Source organism: Macaca thibetana, chromosome 6 (genome assembly GCF_024542745.1).
Source record: "Macaca thibetana thibetana isolate TM-01 chromosome 6, ASM2454274v1, whole genome shotgun sequence".
Classification (NCBI taxonomy): Eukaryota; Metazoa; Chordata; class Mammalia; order Primates; family Cercopithecidae; genus Macaca; species Macaca thibetana.
In genome coordinates, this window is record NC_065583.1 from 147,787,357 (window position 1) to 147,804,047 (window position 16,691).

Below are 16,691 nucleotides of genomic sequence, written 5' to 3' on the forward strand. Positions count from 1 at the left end.
CTCTCACCATAGATAAAAATTCACTCAAGATATATTAAAGACTGACATGTAAGACCTAAAACTATAATAGAAGAAAATGTAGGAATAACTATTCTGGATATTGGCCAAGGCAAATAATTTATGACTAGGACCTCAAAAGCAAATATAACAAAAACAAAAATGGACATATGGGACTTAAAGAGTTTCAGCAAAGCAAAAATAAATAAATAAATAAAGTAAATAAGCAATTTACAGAATGGGAGAATTTGCAGATTATGAATCCAACCAAGATCGAATAGCCAGACTGTATAAGGAACTCAAACAATTCAACAAGAAAAAAACAAATAACTTCATTACAAATTGAGCAAAGGACATGAACAGAGATTTCTCAAAGGAAGACGAACAAGCAGCCAACAAACACACAAAAAATGCTCAACATAACTAATCATCAGAGAAATGCAGATTGAAGCCACAGTGATATACGATCTTACGCCAGTCATAATAGCTATTATTTAAGTGTCAAAAAATTACAAGTGTTGGTGAGGATACAGAGAAAAGGGAATAGTCATACACTGTTGGTCATAACATAAATTAGTACAATCTCTTTGGAGAACTGTGTGGACATTTCTCAAAGAACTAAAAATAGAATTATCATTCAACATAGCAATTCGAATCCTGTGTATCTATGAAAGGAAAACAAAATCATTTTATCAAAAAGAAACCTGCACTTGTACTTTATGGCAGCACTATTTTATAACAGTAAAGTCATAGAATCAACTTAAGTGCCCTTCAACAGAGGATTGAATAAAGAAAGTAGACAAGCAGAAACCAAGTTATGACTATGTAATGAAATATCTTACTGTTTTAAAATATCCATCTGTCTGTAAATGTATATGAATACATGTGTGTCTGTGTGTGGAGGTTTGTTGCACAAGATATAATTTATAAGGAGTCAAATAATATCATGCAGAATTTATGAACTTTAAAAAGTCACCTTAAAGGACTTATAAGAAAAACCAAGAACTTAATTCAAATGAAAAATACTAAAAGTATTTTTAAGGAAATAATGGAAAACATGGCAAATTAGGAAAGTAGCCTTTCCATAAATGGGTAGGAATGTTCACAGAAGAAACTGTAAGAAGCTAGAAATAAAATATTTCACATGAACTTAGGTAAAACTATCAATTGTAGTACATTCTCTAATGTCTTAAAGAATCACAATATCACTGGACAGATCATAAATACTTGGAGATCTCTAAAAAGTGTATAATAGTGGAAAATGTTATCAAATATGTTGCCTTAAGTGAATAACCAGTTGTTACTATATGTTGCATATTTGCTTTTCTAAACACACACACACTAATACACACTAACACATTATGTGAGCTCTTGTGCCTTTTTAAGTAGATTTTGTTGTTATTCCTTATAAACGACATACAGAGGCACTGAAGGATGGGAAGTCTCAGATTATATAACACAGGAAAGAGGTCCATAATTTGGAAAGCCCCTCTGGTAATGAGTGCAACCTGAAAAAAGAATTTAAAAGAGAGAAACTATAGTACTTGCTTAAAGAGAAAGAAAAATGATCAAATGAAAGATACAATTGCTTTACCAAAAAAGTAAACAAACATCAGAAAAGGGCTTCAAACAGAAGAAGCCTCATTTAAAAGTATATTTTGTCTTATTTTTGAAAATCTTTGAATATTATTATTTTTTCTTTTTTTATAACTTTGTATAGATGTGTTTGTTTTCAGCTGTGGTATCAGGGTATACGCATGCTATGAAAAATAAAATTATTGTTCTCAGTTTTCCACTCCTCAACTCTGAAGAACAGTAACACACATACACACTGATTCTGGGAAACAGTGATACACATATGTGTGGGTGTATATGTGGGCCCTATATATCATACATATAGTCTTCACCATGTAACATAACACTGCCCCAGTAGATGTAAAATATATATTACTGACAGACTCAGGCTGACACAGTGAGCTAGGCCATGTGACATGATTTGACAAATCAAATAGTAGTGAATAAATGGGAACAAAGCCTTTATATGTGCTTGGATATCTTGTCTGCACACTTGTGCTTCTATTATTTGCTATAAAAAAAACACACCTTGAGTCATTTTTGGACCACGAGAATGGGAAGACACATGAAGTTTAACAATATCTTGAATTTAAATAGTTACATATTATTATTGCACTGATATTTGACTAAGAGCCATGGATGGACTTTAAGAGGACAAATTATGTTTAATCTGCACTGGTCTATGCAAGACACTTCTGTTGTTTTAGTGATTTATTTATATTCATTTATTTATTATCTATTTTCTTTTTATTTTAGTTTGTTTATTGCTATTCCCAATTCCCTACAACCTAAAGACCACTATTCCTAGATGTTTTATATATGTTCATTTATTTTATATATTTTAACAATAAATTTAATACTCTTTTGTATGTCTACAAAATTAATTTTCATGTATACTATTTTGTATATCTTATATTATTTGCTTTTTCCTCAGTACCATATATGAGTATACACACACACACACACACACACTCTCACACACATATATATATATTTCATTCATATTTTTCTGTGTATATCTATTGCTTCAAACTGCTTTATAGCATCCTATATTGTGCCCCCAGGATATTTTACATGTTCTCCATCATCCCTATGATAAATAGGACATTCACATGCAAATTATCACCTAAATTTTACCAGATCAAATCTTTAATATGTAAAAGATTTTTCTTACTACAGTTAAGATAGTATGATTTTCTTGGTAGTGTATTTTAATATTGTTTGTATGCTAAAATTTCTACATACCTAAATTGTTTTTGAGGAAAAGTGATATCTAAAGAAATATAGACAATGAACAATGTCCTGTGTGTTACATGCCCTGATAAATAATAGGACCTATAAGAGTAGGGTAGAGTTAGTTGCCTTCATTCAAGAGAAAGAACCGCAAGAAATAATCTGAAATTATTCATTGGTTAAAATTTTTAGTCTATTATTTTAAGTAGTCCTTGATACACATAAATAAAATGACATTCATAAAACAATCCTTATATTTATAAAGCATACTGTATAAGTCTGTTCTCACATTGCTCTAAAGAACTATCTGAGACTGGCTAATTTATAAAAAAAGAGGGGGGCAGTTAATTGGCACCCAGTTCCACAGGCAGTACAGAAAGCATGGCTGGGGAGGACTTGGAAAACTTAAAATCATGGTGGGAGATGAAGGGGAAGCAGCTTCATCCTACATGGCTGGGGCAAGAGGAAGAAGCACACATCTAAACAACAGTATCTCATGAGAACTCACTGCCAGAAGAAAGTGACAGGGGACTCAACCCCATGATCTAATGTTAAACATTGGGGTTTACAATTTGACATGAGACTTGCATGGGGACACAAATTCAAACCATATTATTCTGCCCCTGGCCCCTCCCAGATCTCATGTCTTTCTCATGTTGCAAAATACAAACTTCCCTTCTAAACAGTCTCCCAAATTTTAACTCATTTCAGCAGTAACTCAAAATTCCACTGTCCAAATTCTCATCTGAGACATGGCAAGTCCCTTCTGCCTAGGAGCCTGTAACATCAAAAACAAGTTTAGTTAATTCCAAGAGCATAATGGGGATACAGGCATTGGGTAAGTACATCCATTTCCAAAGTGAGAAATCTGCCAAAACCAAGGGACTACAGGCCCCATGCAAGTCTAAAACCCAGTAGGGCAGTCATTAAACCTTGAAGATCCAAAGTAATATCCTTTGAATCCATGTCTTACATTCAGGCCTCAATGATGTAAGCAGTGGGCTCTCAAGACCTTGGGTATCTCTATCTCTGTGACTCTGCAGGGTACAGCCCCTTCAGCTATTTTTATGGGCTTGCATTCAGTGTATGTGGCTTTTCCAGGTGCACAATGAAAGCTTTCAATGGATCTACCATTCTGGGATCTGGAAGACGGTGGCTCTATTCTCATGGTTCCAATAGATGATGCCCCAATGGGGACTCTGTGTGGGGACTCACACCCCACATATCCCCTCTGCACTGTCCCAGTTGAGGTTCTCCATGAGGGTTCCACTCCTTCAGCAGACTTCTGCCTGTACATCTAGGCATTCCCATACATCCTTTGAAATCTAGGTGGAGGCTTTCAAGGCTCAACTCTTGCCCTCAGTGCATACACAAGCTTAATATCAAATGGAAGTTGCCAAGGTGTAGGGGTTTCACACTCTGCAGCAGCAGTCTGAAATGTATCCGGGGCCTTAGTCAAGGCTGAAGCTGGAGTAGCTGGCACGCAGGGAGAAGTGTCCCTATGCTGTGCAGCATAGCAGGGCCTTGGGCCTGGCCCTTGAAACCATTCTTGCCTCCTAAACCTCCAGGCCTGTGATGGGAGGGGCTATGCTGAAAGTCTCTGAAATGCCTTCAAGGCATTTTCCCCATTGTCTTGGCTATTAACATGTGGGGCTCCTCTTTACTTTTGCAAATTTCTGCAGTCAGCTAGAATTCCTCTCCAGAAAGTGGGTTTTTATTTGCTAACTCATGGTCAGGCTGCAAATTTTCCAAACTTTTATCCTCTGTTTCCCTTTTAAATATATATTCCAGTTTCAGATCATCTCTTTGTTCAGGCATATGAGCATACACTGTAACAAGCAGTCAGGACATATCTTGAACCCTTTGCTGCTTAAATATTTCCTCTGCCAGATACCCTAAATCATCTCTTTCAAAATCAAAGTTCCACAGATCCCTACGGCAGGGCCACAATGCCTTCAACTTCTTTGCTAAAGCATAACAAAAGTTACCTTTTCTCATTACCTTCATTACCTCATTTCCAGCTAAGACCACCTCAAGCCTGGATTTCATTATCCATATTACTATCAGCATCTTGTTTACTACAGCTTAAAAAGTTTCTAGGACATTCCAAACTTTCGCTCATTTTCCTGTCTTCTTCTGATCCCTCCAAACTGTTCCAACCTCTGCCCATTATCTAGTACCAAAGTCGCTTCCACATTTTCAGATATCTTTATATAGCAGTGCTCCACTTCTCAGTACCAACTTTCTATATTAATCCATTCCCAAATTGCTATAAAGAACTACCTGAGACTGGTTAATTTATAAAGAAAATAGGTTTAATTGGATTATGGTTATGTGGGCTTTACTGCAAGCATGGCTGGAGAGGACTCAAGATACTTACAGTCATGGTAGAAGGCAAAGGGGAAGCAGGCACATCCTACATGGCTGGAGAAGGAGGAAGAGGTGAAAGGGGAGGTGCTACACAGTTTTAAACAAACAGATCTCCTGAGAACTCACTCACTATCATGAGAACAGCAAGGGGAAAATCTGCCCCCATGATACAATCACCTCCCACCAGGCCCCTCCTCAAACATTGGGGGTAACAATTCTATATGAGATTTGGGCAGGGATACAAATCCAAACCATACCGCGTAACAACTTTATTTGCCTTTGTGCTTTCATATGTTGCTTCATGTAAAACATAGTTTTGAGTTGTAATACCAAAGAAGGAAAAGCTTTGATTTTCTTTCCTACCACCAAATAGATAAATCTTTTTTAGCTTGCTCAGTTCAAGTTTTGGCATAACTCTTACTAACACATCACAAACAATTTAGTTCAGTTTTGTCTTAGATTAATTACACTGTAATACTGATAACTATTAGTCTGACAAGAATGAGAGAAACAAAAGCTACCAAAATCCAATATTATTGTCTAATCAGGTAGTGCGAAGCATATAATGCTTATGTGAAAGGGACTTATTGAAATTTCATGTTTTATTCCTAAATGCCTCAGAGGTTTTACATGAAGGAAAAGTTATCAAAAGTTATAAAAAATAAATCTCCTTAACTCCAGAAATTATTGATTGCACAATCTTATGTTTTATAATCAAGACTGGAAGAGCAAAGGCAAATTTAAAGGGTTCATTTCTAGGAGTTTTATTTAAATGATAATAGCAGTTTTGAAGGATACTGCAACTTAGCAACATATTTTTTTTTTCTGTGAATTTCTTTTAAGTTGCAGTTAAGAAAATGTCACATTCAATATTTAAAATTTCTTATTTTGGTCTTTATATTACATTGTTAGAATTTTTACCATCTATCATTTTATTTTAAATATTAACATGGTTAAAATTGTCATTCTCAGAAAAACAACTGAGAATGTTTAAGGTGAAAGCCAGTGATGAATGTTACTATTAAAATAAATTCCTATATGAGGCTTCTTTCAATTTCTATGTGTATAGAAAGATATCATAACCCAAAACAGCAGCAGTATTATGTACCATAAGATGCTCTGATGCTTAGAAACATCTATACCACAAGTTGCTCTTCTAAAAGCTCAGTTCTAATGAGATATTTTTAGTAGGCATAATTCTATCACTCTCATGCCTCCTGCACTTATGTTCACATATGAATCTCTGAAACTTGGGAACATGTTCCCTTACAGGGCTAAAGAGACATTGTGAATGTGATTAAATTAAGACCTTGAGATGTGAAGTTTATCCTGGATTATCTGGGTGCCCCAGTGTAATCACAAAGTTCTTAAAAGAAGTGGTCAGGTGGTTTAGAGTCAGAGAAAGAGATGTGATGTAAGAACTAGAGGTCACAGAGGAAAGGCCATAAGACAAGGAATGTAGGTGGCCCCTTCTGGAAAAGTCAAAGCAGAATGTTCCCTAAAGCATCCAGAAGGAACACAACAATGCCAATACCTAGATTTTAGGAGTTAGGACCTACAGAAATGTAAGATGAATAAATTTTTGTTGTTTTTAAGTCTTTACTTTGGTGTTAATTTGTTAAAGTATATTTAGTATTTAAAAATGCCATCAAATGCCACTTTGGTGATATTGTTTAATACAAAAATGACTCTGTATTTAAGAACAATAAGTTTGTATAAATATTAGGGCCAGATGTATAAAAAGATTTTAAATAAATATGATTTTTTATTCTAAAAGGTCTTAGTTCAGGAAATTCTATTAGCTAGGTTGGAAGTTCTAATTTCTCCCCATTTATTTTTGTCTCAAGAGAGGTCTATATTTGTTCCTAGTTAAATTCTGTGATAAGTTCTCACAATGCGGCTTTCTAGTTTTTTCCTATCAAGTGGTGATGTCTACTTCCCTATACAGTGAGTATTGTTTGACTAACAGAAATGTGGTGGAACTCTGTCTTTGGCATAAAAAGAAACTTAGGTAAACGTTGTAGAGCCTTATGGAGCAGAGATGAGGAATTGCAGCTAATACCAGCCTACATCAGTTGGTCTCAAGTCAACACATCCAACAGACTGTTGATGCAAGAGGACACTTACCTGAAATCACCCAACACTAGAACAATGATCTCCAATTAATCCTCGATTAAACTACCAATCTACAGAATCCTGAGTAAGCTAATTGTTATTTTAACTCATAGAAACCAGTGGGTTTCATACACAGCAGTAACTAAATAATACACATGTATTGCCATAAAAACCACAGGCCTTTTTAGTGTTTGGGATTTAGACACCCAAGATTCCAAGTTGACTGAGAAAAGAGTGCATCTCCTAAGGATAGCATAGTCCCAATACGTACCAAAGATGTGACCTTACAGTGCTGGTTGCCAGGAAGCAGACATTTTTTTTGTGAAAAAGCAGCATGAGTATGATAAGCCTCTTAGATGTCAAGTATGTTTGTTGCACAACTTATCCCATCTTTAATTTTAAATGTGAAGACATAGATATAGGTATAACTTATAAATATACTATGGCAAGAATGTCCAACTTTGATCAAAATCTTACTATTTGTCAGGCATTATCCTAAGGCATCCTTAACAGGTTTTAAGTTTTTTGTTGTTGTTTATTTATTTATTTGAGATGGAGTCTCGCTCTGTCACCCAGGTTGGAGTGCAGTAGTGCGATCTTGGCTCACTGCAATGTCCGCCTTCCAGGTTCAATGATTCTCCTGCCTCAGCCTCCTGAGTAGGTGAGATTACAGGCACCTGCTGCTATGCCTAGCTAATTTTTTTGGATTTTTAGTAGAGATGGGATTTCACCATTTTGGTCAGGCTGGTCTCAAACTCCTGACCTCAGGTTATCCGTCCGCCTCGGCCTCCTAAAGTGCCAATATTACAGATGTGAGCCACCACACCTGGCCAAGCAATTTTAATGCCTACATCCCTTGGACTAATTCTTGCATTCGAGCACTATATTAGACTGAAAGATTTTTTATTCAAAGGTTATTTAAGTTCTTATACTCCATTTTTTTTTACCTTCTGGGGATTAAAAGCAGTCAGATATTCTAATGCAACAAGTCTCTACGTGTTTAGCCTATCTTTACTCTCTCCTTTCTGTGTGAAAACTGGCCTTCCTCCTCGCCCCCAAGCTCATCTCTTGCTGATGATATTTTGTCGAATGCAGCCAGTAGTAACCAACACAGTCCATAAAATTTGATTTCCAACATTTATCCCAAAAGTTTTAGATTCAGTGGACATATATGATATTTGCAAATTTATCAGAAAACAAAAATACTATATATTTTTGATACTGAGCTAAAAAGAAATTATTTAGGCAGTTAGTGAGGGTAAGAGAGTCTTCGACAAGGTATCCTTTTAAATAAAAAGCAGCTCCCAAATCATTTCTTTTCTAACAAAACCAGCCTAAAAAATCAAGCTGCAGACATAAATAAGCAAACTGGAAACTTGCACAAGTGAATGCTAGGAGCTGTGCCAATAGAAAACGGCTACCTAGCAGCCAGGCATATCCAATACGGAAGCTCCATCTTCCCTTTTCTTTGTTACCATGTGTGCAATAAGGAACAGACATGGCATCTGCCAGGTAGAAAACACATCTACATAGTAAAAGATTATGGTAGGATGGCCAGCTTCTTTAAGCACTATGTAAATGACACACCTGGCCCAACCAATCTTTTGTCTTATGTAAATCAGACACCAACTCCTCAAGCTCATCTATAAAACCATTGGCATCTCACCACAAACCAAAGAACCAGTTCCCTTCTTCTGCACAAGAGAACTTTCCTCTTTCTTTCGCCTATTAAAGTTCTGGTCACTCACCTGTTATACTTTGGCTCATTGCTTGCATGTCTGTGTTCACGATTTCCTTGGACAAACTTCAGATATTCACCTCAGACAACACGGCCACTTCATTTTGTCATAGTATTGCACTAAAACAAACATTTTTACAGCCTCAAAGCTCATTTTCCTTGCTGCTTATCTCCTACTAAGTAAGCCAATATTTAAGGCTAGACATGATACAAAACTCTTTTGTCGATAGAATATCAGTATTGCTAGTTATGGTCCTGCTAACTAAAAGAATGCTGAAAAGTATAGACATTTATATCCCCGGGTTGAAAAAAGAAAAATCAGTGCTCACAAGTAATGCCTACCAAAATATCTCTATGTTAAGACATATTTGGTTAATGTTTCTGATTGATAGATAAAGCTTTGTAAAACTCAAATAAAAATAATTTTTAAAAATCAGACCTGTAAAAATTCTGGTTATGTAGTGAATGAATTATGAGGTTTATTGATTTTTCAACATAGTCCAAACATTTGCTAGTATATATCATATACTGGATTTCTGCAATAAGTATTTTTATGAATACATTTCCAGCAAGAAATAAAAACAGAGAATTAGTATCATACTCAAATATACAAATATGTGCCATTATTTCATTTTATGTATGTATATATTGCTATACCAACTATGTCTTACTTTAGCTCTTTGTGTCTATTTGTGCTTCTCTGAATTTCTTGGAATAATGGGCAATTTTAAGCTGGTATTCAGGAGAAAGATTAGTCAAGTAGAATGGCATATAGTTCCAGATGTCTTGTCCCAAGGGGTGTTGGATCTGACTGCAGCACATAAGGAGCACAGCTAGGAGCTCTATGCATCATTTATGCTGGGTTTTATTTACGAAGACCAGACTGAACTTCTGAATGATCATATTGAATAGAATTTCAAGAGTTTTCTAACATCTGCTCATGGAAATTTGCATAGGTACCACATGTGATAACCAGCAGACAATGCTTCAGACTCTTTAGAATTTTTAAACTAGATTTTGTACAATGTTCCCTAACCAAACTACCAATCCTGCTTCACCACTCTTTTACTCAAAAGGTAAATTCTTTCTCTTCTATTATTTCCAAGAACAGTAGAATTAGCTAGGAAGAAAAAAGTACTATAAAGTTACTTGAAGCTAAGAGAAAATTTTTAAAACAGAAACCAAAGGTATATATGTTTTAAAGAGGTTAGATATTATAAGTTTTAGTAAGACTTAGCAAAAAAAAATTTGAGGTGTTTTTATGACTAAGAAATATTTTATTGATCTCATTGTTCAGTTCCCACCTATGAGTGAGAACATGCGGTGTTTGGTTTTCTGTTCTTGCGATAGTTTGCTGAGAATGATGGTTTCCAGCTGCATCCATGTCCCTACAAAGGACACAAACTCATCCTTCAGGAAGGGGAACATCACACACCAGGGCCTATCACAGGGAGGGGGGAGGGGGCAGGGGGGAGGGATTGCATTGGGAGTTATACCTGATGTAAATGACGAGTTGATGGGTGCTGACGAGTTGATGGGTGCAGCACACCAACATGGCACAAGTATACATATGTAACAAACCTGCACGTTATGCACATGTACCCTAGAACTTAAAGTATAATAAAAAAAATAAAAAAAGAAATATTTTATGACTTACTGAATTAAATGTACTCATTTAAATGGATTAGAACCATGTTGCTTAAAATATTAAAATAAAAATATGATTGGTGCAGATTGAATTTGATGCCACCGTTTGCATAACAATGACATGAAATGTCACATTTTGTGAAAACATGACCTGCAACATTTTCAGTTTAGTTCTAATTATCTTACTTTGGGATATTTGGCAAAAAATGAAAAATAAAAACAAAAAATAAAACCTACTTCAGATTAGAGGAATCAGTTTCTTTCTTATTTTATTGATTTTCTTACCACTTTGATGTGGTTAGGTGTAAAGTAGAAATAAACTTCCAAAGCTTGAATTATATTTATGTAGATTTTCTAAAACAGTCACATACCACATGCATCAAATTACAAATGTGAATAATTCGCTTTACCAGAAGGACTCTTTATTTTTATGATTCTTTCATAACCAGAATTATTTATTAAATTTATAAATATTTCAATACTTTATTTTCTGTTATTTTTATAAGCGTTCTGAGAGCATATATAGTTTCATAAAGTGAAAAATAATGGACCAGCACCAATGGAAGCATTTCATGTTCCAACTCAAAAAATTGTCTGTACTAAAAATCCTTTTCAGTATCATTTTTTTTCTAACATCTAAGTAGATTATCTCAATGGTATATAATAGAGAATAATATAAATGTAGTTGGATTTCCTATCTGTTAGATTTTTAAAAGATAAAGACATGGCAACTGCTAATGTTCGCATAAAACTCAGCATTTTAATGGAACACTTTCCCATATAAAGGACAAACCTATGCATTATATGAACATTTTCAAAATTTGAGCCTTGGAATGTAAAATTACAATGTTACACATTATAATAATATTTTGTAAAAGTCATAAAAAGAATGCACACAATATTGTGTATATACAAAATTTCACATGAAAATTTGTGCTTATGAATGACTATAATTTACTTTTAAAAAATATCAACCTTTCAGGAATACACTATGTATACAGGGAGCAGAGTATTACATACCCAGAATGTCCTGAGATATACTTCATATCCCATCCAGGATTTTAAACGTTAAGATCAACAGAATTGGTTTTATTCAATATGTTCAGCTTCCCAGGAACTTGTCTCTTAAAAAAAAAAAAAAAAAAAAAAAAAAAAGGTGGTAAATTACACTTAACATAAAATGTACCTTCTTAGTCATTTTCAAGTGTAGAGTTCAGTAGTGTTAAGTATATTCACATTGTTGTTGCAAGGAATCTCAACAACTCTTTCATCTTACAAAACTGAAATTCTATATCCATTAAACAATTCCCCATTTCTCTCTCCCCTCAGCCTTTGTCAACTACTATTCTGCTTTCTGTTCCTATGAATTTGACTACGCAGATGCCTCCTATGTGTGGACTCACACACTATTTGTCTTTCTGCAACTGGCTTACCTCACTTAGAATAGTGTCCTCAAGGTTCATCTATGTTGTCAAATGTGTTAGAATGTCCTTCTTTTAAGCCTGAGTAATATTCCATTGTATGTGTATATCATATTTTATTCATTGATACATCGATGGATCTTGAGTGGATTTTGTATTTCGGTTACTGTGAATATTGCTGCTCTGAACACTGATGTGTAAATATCACTTTGAGATCTTATTTTCAATTATGTTGCATATGTAACCAGAAGTAGAATTGCTGCATCATTTTGTTCTTCGTTTTTTAATGTTTTGAAGAACAGTTTTTATAGTAGCTGTACCAGTTTATGTTTTGGGCAAACTTTCCAATTCCTTCACATCTTCATCAACACTTTTTTTTTCTTTTTTTTTTTTTTTGAGAAAGAATCTCCCTCTATTGCCCAGACTGGAGTGCAGTGCTGCAATCTCGGCTTATTGCAACCTCCACCTCCCAGGTTAAAGCGATTCTCCTGCCTCAGCCTCCTGAGTACTTGGGACTACAGGTGTGCGACACCACATCTGGCTAGTATTTTTGTATTTTTAGTAGAGACAGGGTTTCACCATATTGGCCAGGCTGGTCTTGAACTCCTAACCTTGTGATCTGTCCACCTCAGCCGCCCAAAGTGCTGGGATTACAGGTGTGAGCCACCGTACCCAGCCCCACCCCCCCGTTTTTTTTTTTTTGTTTTTGTTTTTGTTTTTTTTTAAGAGTAGCTGTCCTAATAGGTGTGAGGTGGTAGTTCAGTGTGCTTTTGATCTGTGGTTCCCTACCGATGAATTATGTCCAGCAGTTTTCTGTATGCTTGCATCTGGCCCCCATGCATTTATTGAATTTGGAAAATTTCTCATTCTTGCTTTTAATCTGATAGGTAATTGAGGTTTTTTTTTCTCTCTCTCACTCCATATAGGAGATGTGTTCTCCTATATGGAGAACAGTTTTCAGCTTCCAACATACTTATTTTTTTTCATCCTGCCAATATTTCTATTTAGATGAGCTTGAATTTTCTCCATATTAAAAACAGCTCATTTGAATGCAACATTTTATTTTCTTCAGTTGAATGCTTATTATATACAAAATTTAAAATCAGAAGTATTAGCATAATTATTTTCTTCCTCAATAGACTTATGTAGATATGGCTTCAGATTTAGTGTTTATTTAATAAAGTGATAATTGTTAATTTCCTTACCAAAAGACAATTCCCTCGTGCATCATGGAAAGCTATGTCTACTCATCACCTACCATTTCTCCTAGAGATAATGTGACATAATTTTAGCTCTCTTTGGATTGAGCTTGCGCCTTTTCACCAAGTTTCTTCTTCTTCATTAATATTATCACAATCCCTCTCCTCAGAAGAGAACAATGCAATGATGTAATTTCTACTGGGAATTTGAATTATGCCATTCCTAATCAATTCTCTGTCTCCATCTCTCCTGGGGTTAATCATTAGAATATATATATACATACTATATATACATACACACACATATTATATATATTAATAAGTTTATATATATATATAAAATAAGCACGTGTGTGTGTGTACCTTATAACTTTAACTTTTATGTTTATCTATTGAAAATATTTTTGAAAAACTTAAAGACTTGAAAAAAATGTTTTACTGTTATGAGTTACCATAAAAAACTAAATTGCCAAATTTCTGAGTACACTTTTCCCCATTTCATCAATGTAGGTTTTCAAAATGTTACTTTTTGTGTACCACATACATCATTTTGTAACTTCATATTTTGAGACTATTTACTATTGTCTCACACAAAATTATATTTGTGTAATATAATGTAATTATTTTTAGTCTTTTACATTTTATTTTATCACGAGGAAAACTTCTTCATTGGTAGAACATGTATTACAAATTTAGAAAAGCAAATTTTGTAGACCTACATGATTCCTTCAAGGTTTTTTTTTTTTGTTGTGTGTGTGTGTACATATATATAGAGTAACTTGCTGGCCAATAAAAGAGACCATAGCAAAACTAATATTTCAAATCAATCTTGTGTGTATGTGTGAGTGTGTGTGTGTGTGTGTGTGTATTTATGTTAGTTTTTCCTAGATTGCACTGACATCATCATGATGGTAATGAAATATACTTCCATACATATATAAATCATAAAGAAAAAATAAACACAGGTAGAATTTGTACAACTGGATATCAAAGTTTAAAAAACATTACTAATTTCTGTTGTAGGGGCTTGTATATATGTTTCTGTATGTATGTGTAAAAGTATGTATTGCTATAATCCAAAATGACTTCCTTCACAATAGTAAGCTTTAGAGCCACTGTATAGAAATTTTGTTTATTTAATTAGCTTATATATGAATATGATTAATGAAGCAAAAAAAAAAAAAACTACTCTGGATTAGAAATTTCTTATTAAAGTTAGAGTCACTAATAGACTCCCATGACTACAATTAAATGTAAAAGAAGTCAGTTGTACATACATATATGTGGCCAAAGTGGTAGCTGATACATAAAAACCGGTTAGGAAAATAATGAAAGCTGGGTTTTCCCGAAATGCCACAGTAAGTAGCATGCATATTTCCCCACCAATCTCATACAGAGTTAGCAGATTATGTGGGACAAAATATATCTTCTGTATTCCTAGCTGAAAATTAATGGAAAAATAAACCTGTAATCATCATATATTAAGTTTGAAAAGCAAACAGTCTTAGCACTATGCTAAATGAATGTTAGTATACAGAATTCAAATTTAATGTATTTTCAAAATTTGAGTTTGTCTATTGTTTTCTACGTGAAAAAATTAACGGAAATGAGACAAATGATCATCAAATGATCTTGGTTTTACTTAATTTCAATGGTTCTCTATAAAAATATGATTATAAATGCACTAAACTATCATTATAAAAAGAATTTCTATACCATGAAGTACCAAGAGGGTTAAGGATTAGATAATAGCCCCATTAACTGTATTAAGATTTAATATCTGTAATTTTCACTTTGGGTCTATCATCTATCTTCTTGTTATTTTCTCAGTTCTTTCAAATAAGGCTTTTGTTATGAATCAACTAAAATTCAATTGAATAATCACATTACATGAAATTGTTTTATATGTAACAATAACATTTTAATATTAATTTGTTTGCAGTTAAATAATAAACTTACTTATTGTCTATATCAATAAGTATGTTACAAGCTAGGGTTCAAGAAAAAATTAAGAACGTATTTTAAAAAAAATGTGTGAATACGAAGTTAGGTTTTCTCAATCCCAGAGAAAACAATGGGATGATTCCTTAAGAAAAATTGTACTTATATTATTAATCTGACTCAAAAAATGTAAGCATGAATATGTAACCTCTAAAAGGGTAGCACTTAGTAGTTTTCATGAATTTGAACTCCTAAAAAAATCACCCCTAAAATTCATAATGCAAAAAAATAAAAGATCAATTCTAAGTCCTCAGGATAACCTGCTGCCAGTACTTGAAACAGGTAATCACTTTATCCTTCTTGAAAAAGTGCCCTTTCCTTGATTTGGGGGACATTTCCTTTTCAGATTTTTAACTTACTTCCCTGGTAGATACTTGTCAGAATTCTTTGCTGGATTCTGTTAATTTTCCCAACCGTTGAATGTTGTTGATTCCGTGGACACAGTACTTGCTCCCCTATTCCCTACCAAAAAGTTCTCACTGACTTCCTTTTAATGTACCCTGGAAACACAGATTTGTAGCTTCAAGCAGAAAATTCAAGGACATATTTACTACATCCTGATGAATATTTTTTTTTTTCCCCTGGATCCACAAAGGGTTCATTTATTCAAACTCACCACATGGGGGGCACAAATCGTTCCCATTGCCATGACTCAAATTGGTGACATTTTAATTTGCAGGCAATTACCTCTACAAACATCTCCATTAGAAATAAAAACTGAAATGTTCAAAGCATCTTACCGGCCAAAGAGCTAAGCAAGATCCTCACTCAAGCACTCAAGAGTTCTTTTGTTTGTTTGTTTTGTTTTCCGAGAAAAATTCAGGAGGAAGAAACAACTTTGAACATTTTCCCGCCAGCCGCAGCAAATAACACTGAAGTCCTAGCGTTTTGGCGCTGACAGCGTTAACTTCTACACGGAAGCTGCCCCTCCACCCTCCAGAAGGAAAGAGGACCCCTATGGGAGCCGCAGGGAAGCACCTAGAACCCTGGGGCCTGGGGAACAGGCTGGAGGCAGCACAGGGCTGGTGAGAACGATACGATCTCGTGTTGAACTGGAAACGGGGAGGTGGGCAGAATATGGGGTGACAAGTCAGAATAGCTGCTCCCATCGCCGCCAGAAGCAGTGGACTCTTCTGAACGGTGGCACCGAAGACGGCCGGGTGGGCAGCGGGCAGAGGATGTCAAGGGGCACCTGCGCTGCCGCCCACCGCCCTGGAGGGCGTTTCAGGCCCAGAGCCCAGGGCAGCAGAGGGTGCGACAAGGCGTCTCAGCAGCCGGGGCCCTGCAGATCCTTAGGGCGCCTTGCCGGCATCCCCTCCCCTGACTCGACGTCTTCTCTCTGTCCTGGAAGATGGGCTGCAAAGCTGTGTTCGGCGGTGTGGAGGAAACCTAGAG

At 35.1% G+C, this 16,691-nt stretch overlaps 1 long non-coding RNA gene across 1 annotated transcript in view; it reads right to left on the bottom strand.

Annotated features, from left to right (window-relative positions):
* Window positions 1-16,237, bottom strand: part of LOC126957203 (uncharacterized) — a 58,325-nt gene extending 42,088 nt beyond the window's left edge. The window contains exons 1-2 of the long non-coding RNA XR_007726693.1: window positions 16,037-16,237; window positions 11,696-11,799 (exon numbers count right to left, since the gene is read on the bottom strand). This is a non-coding gene — a long non-coding RNA (uncharacterized LOC126957203). The remainder of the gene's footprint in view (window positions 1-11,695; window positions 11,800-16,036) is intronic.
* Between the last annotated feature and the right edge of the window lie 454 nt (window positions 16,238-16,691).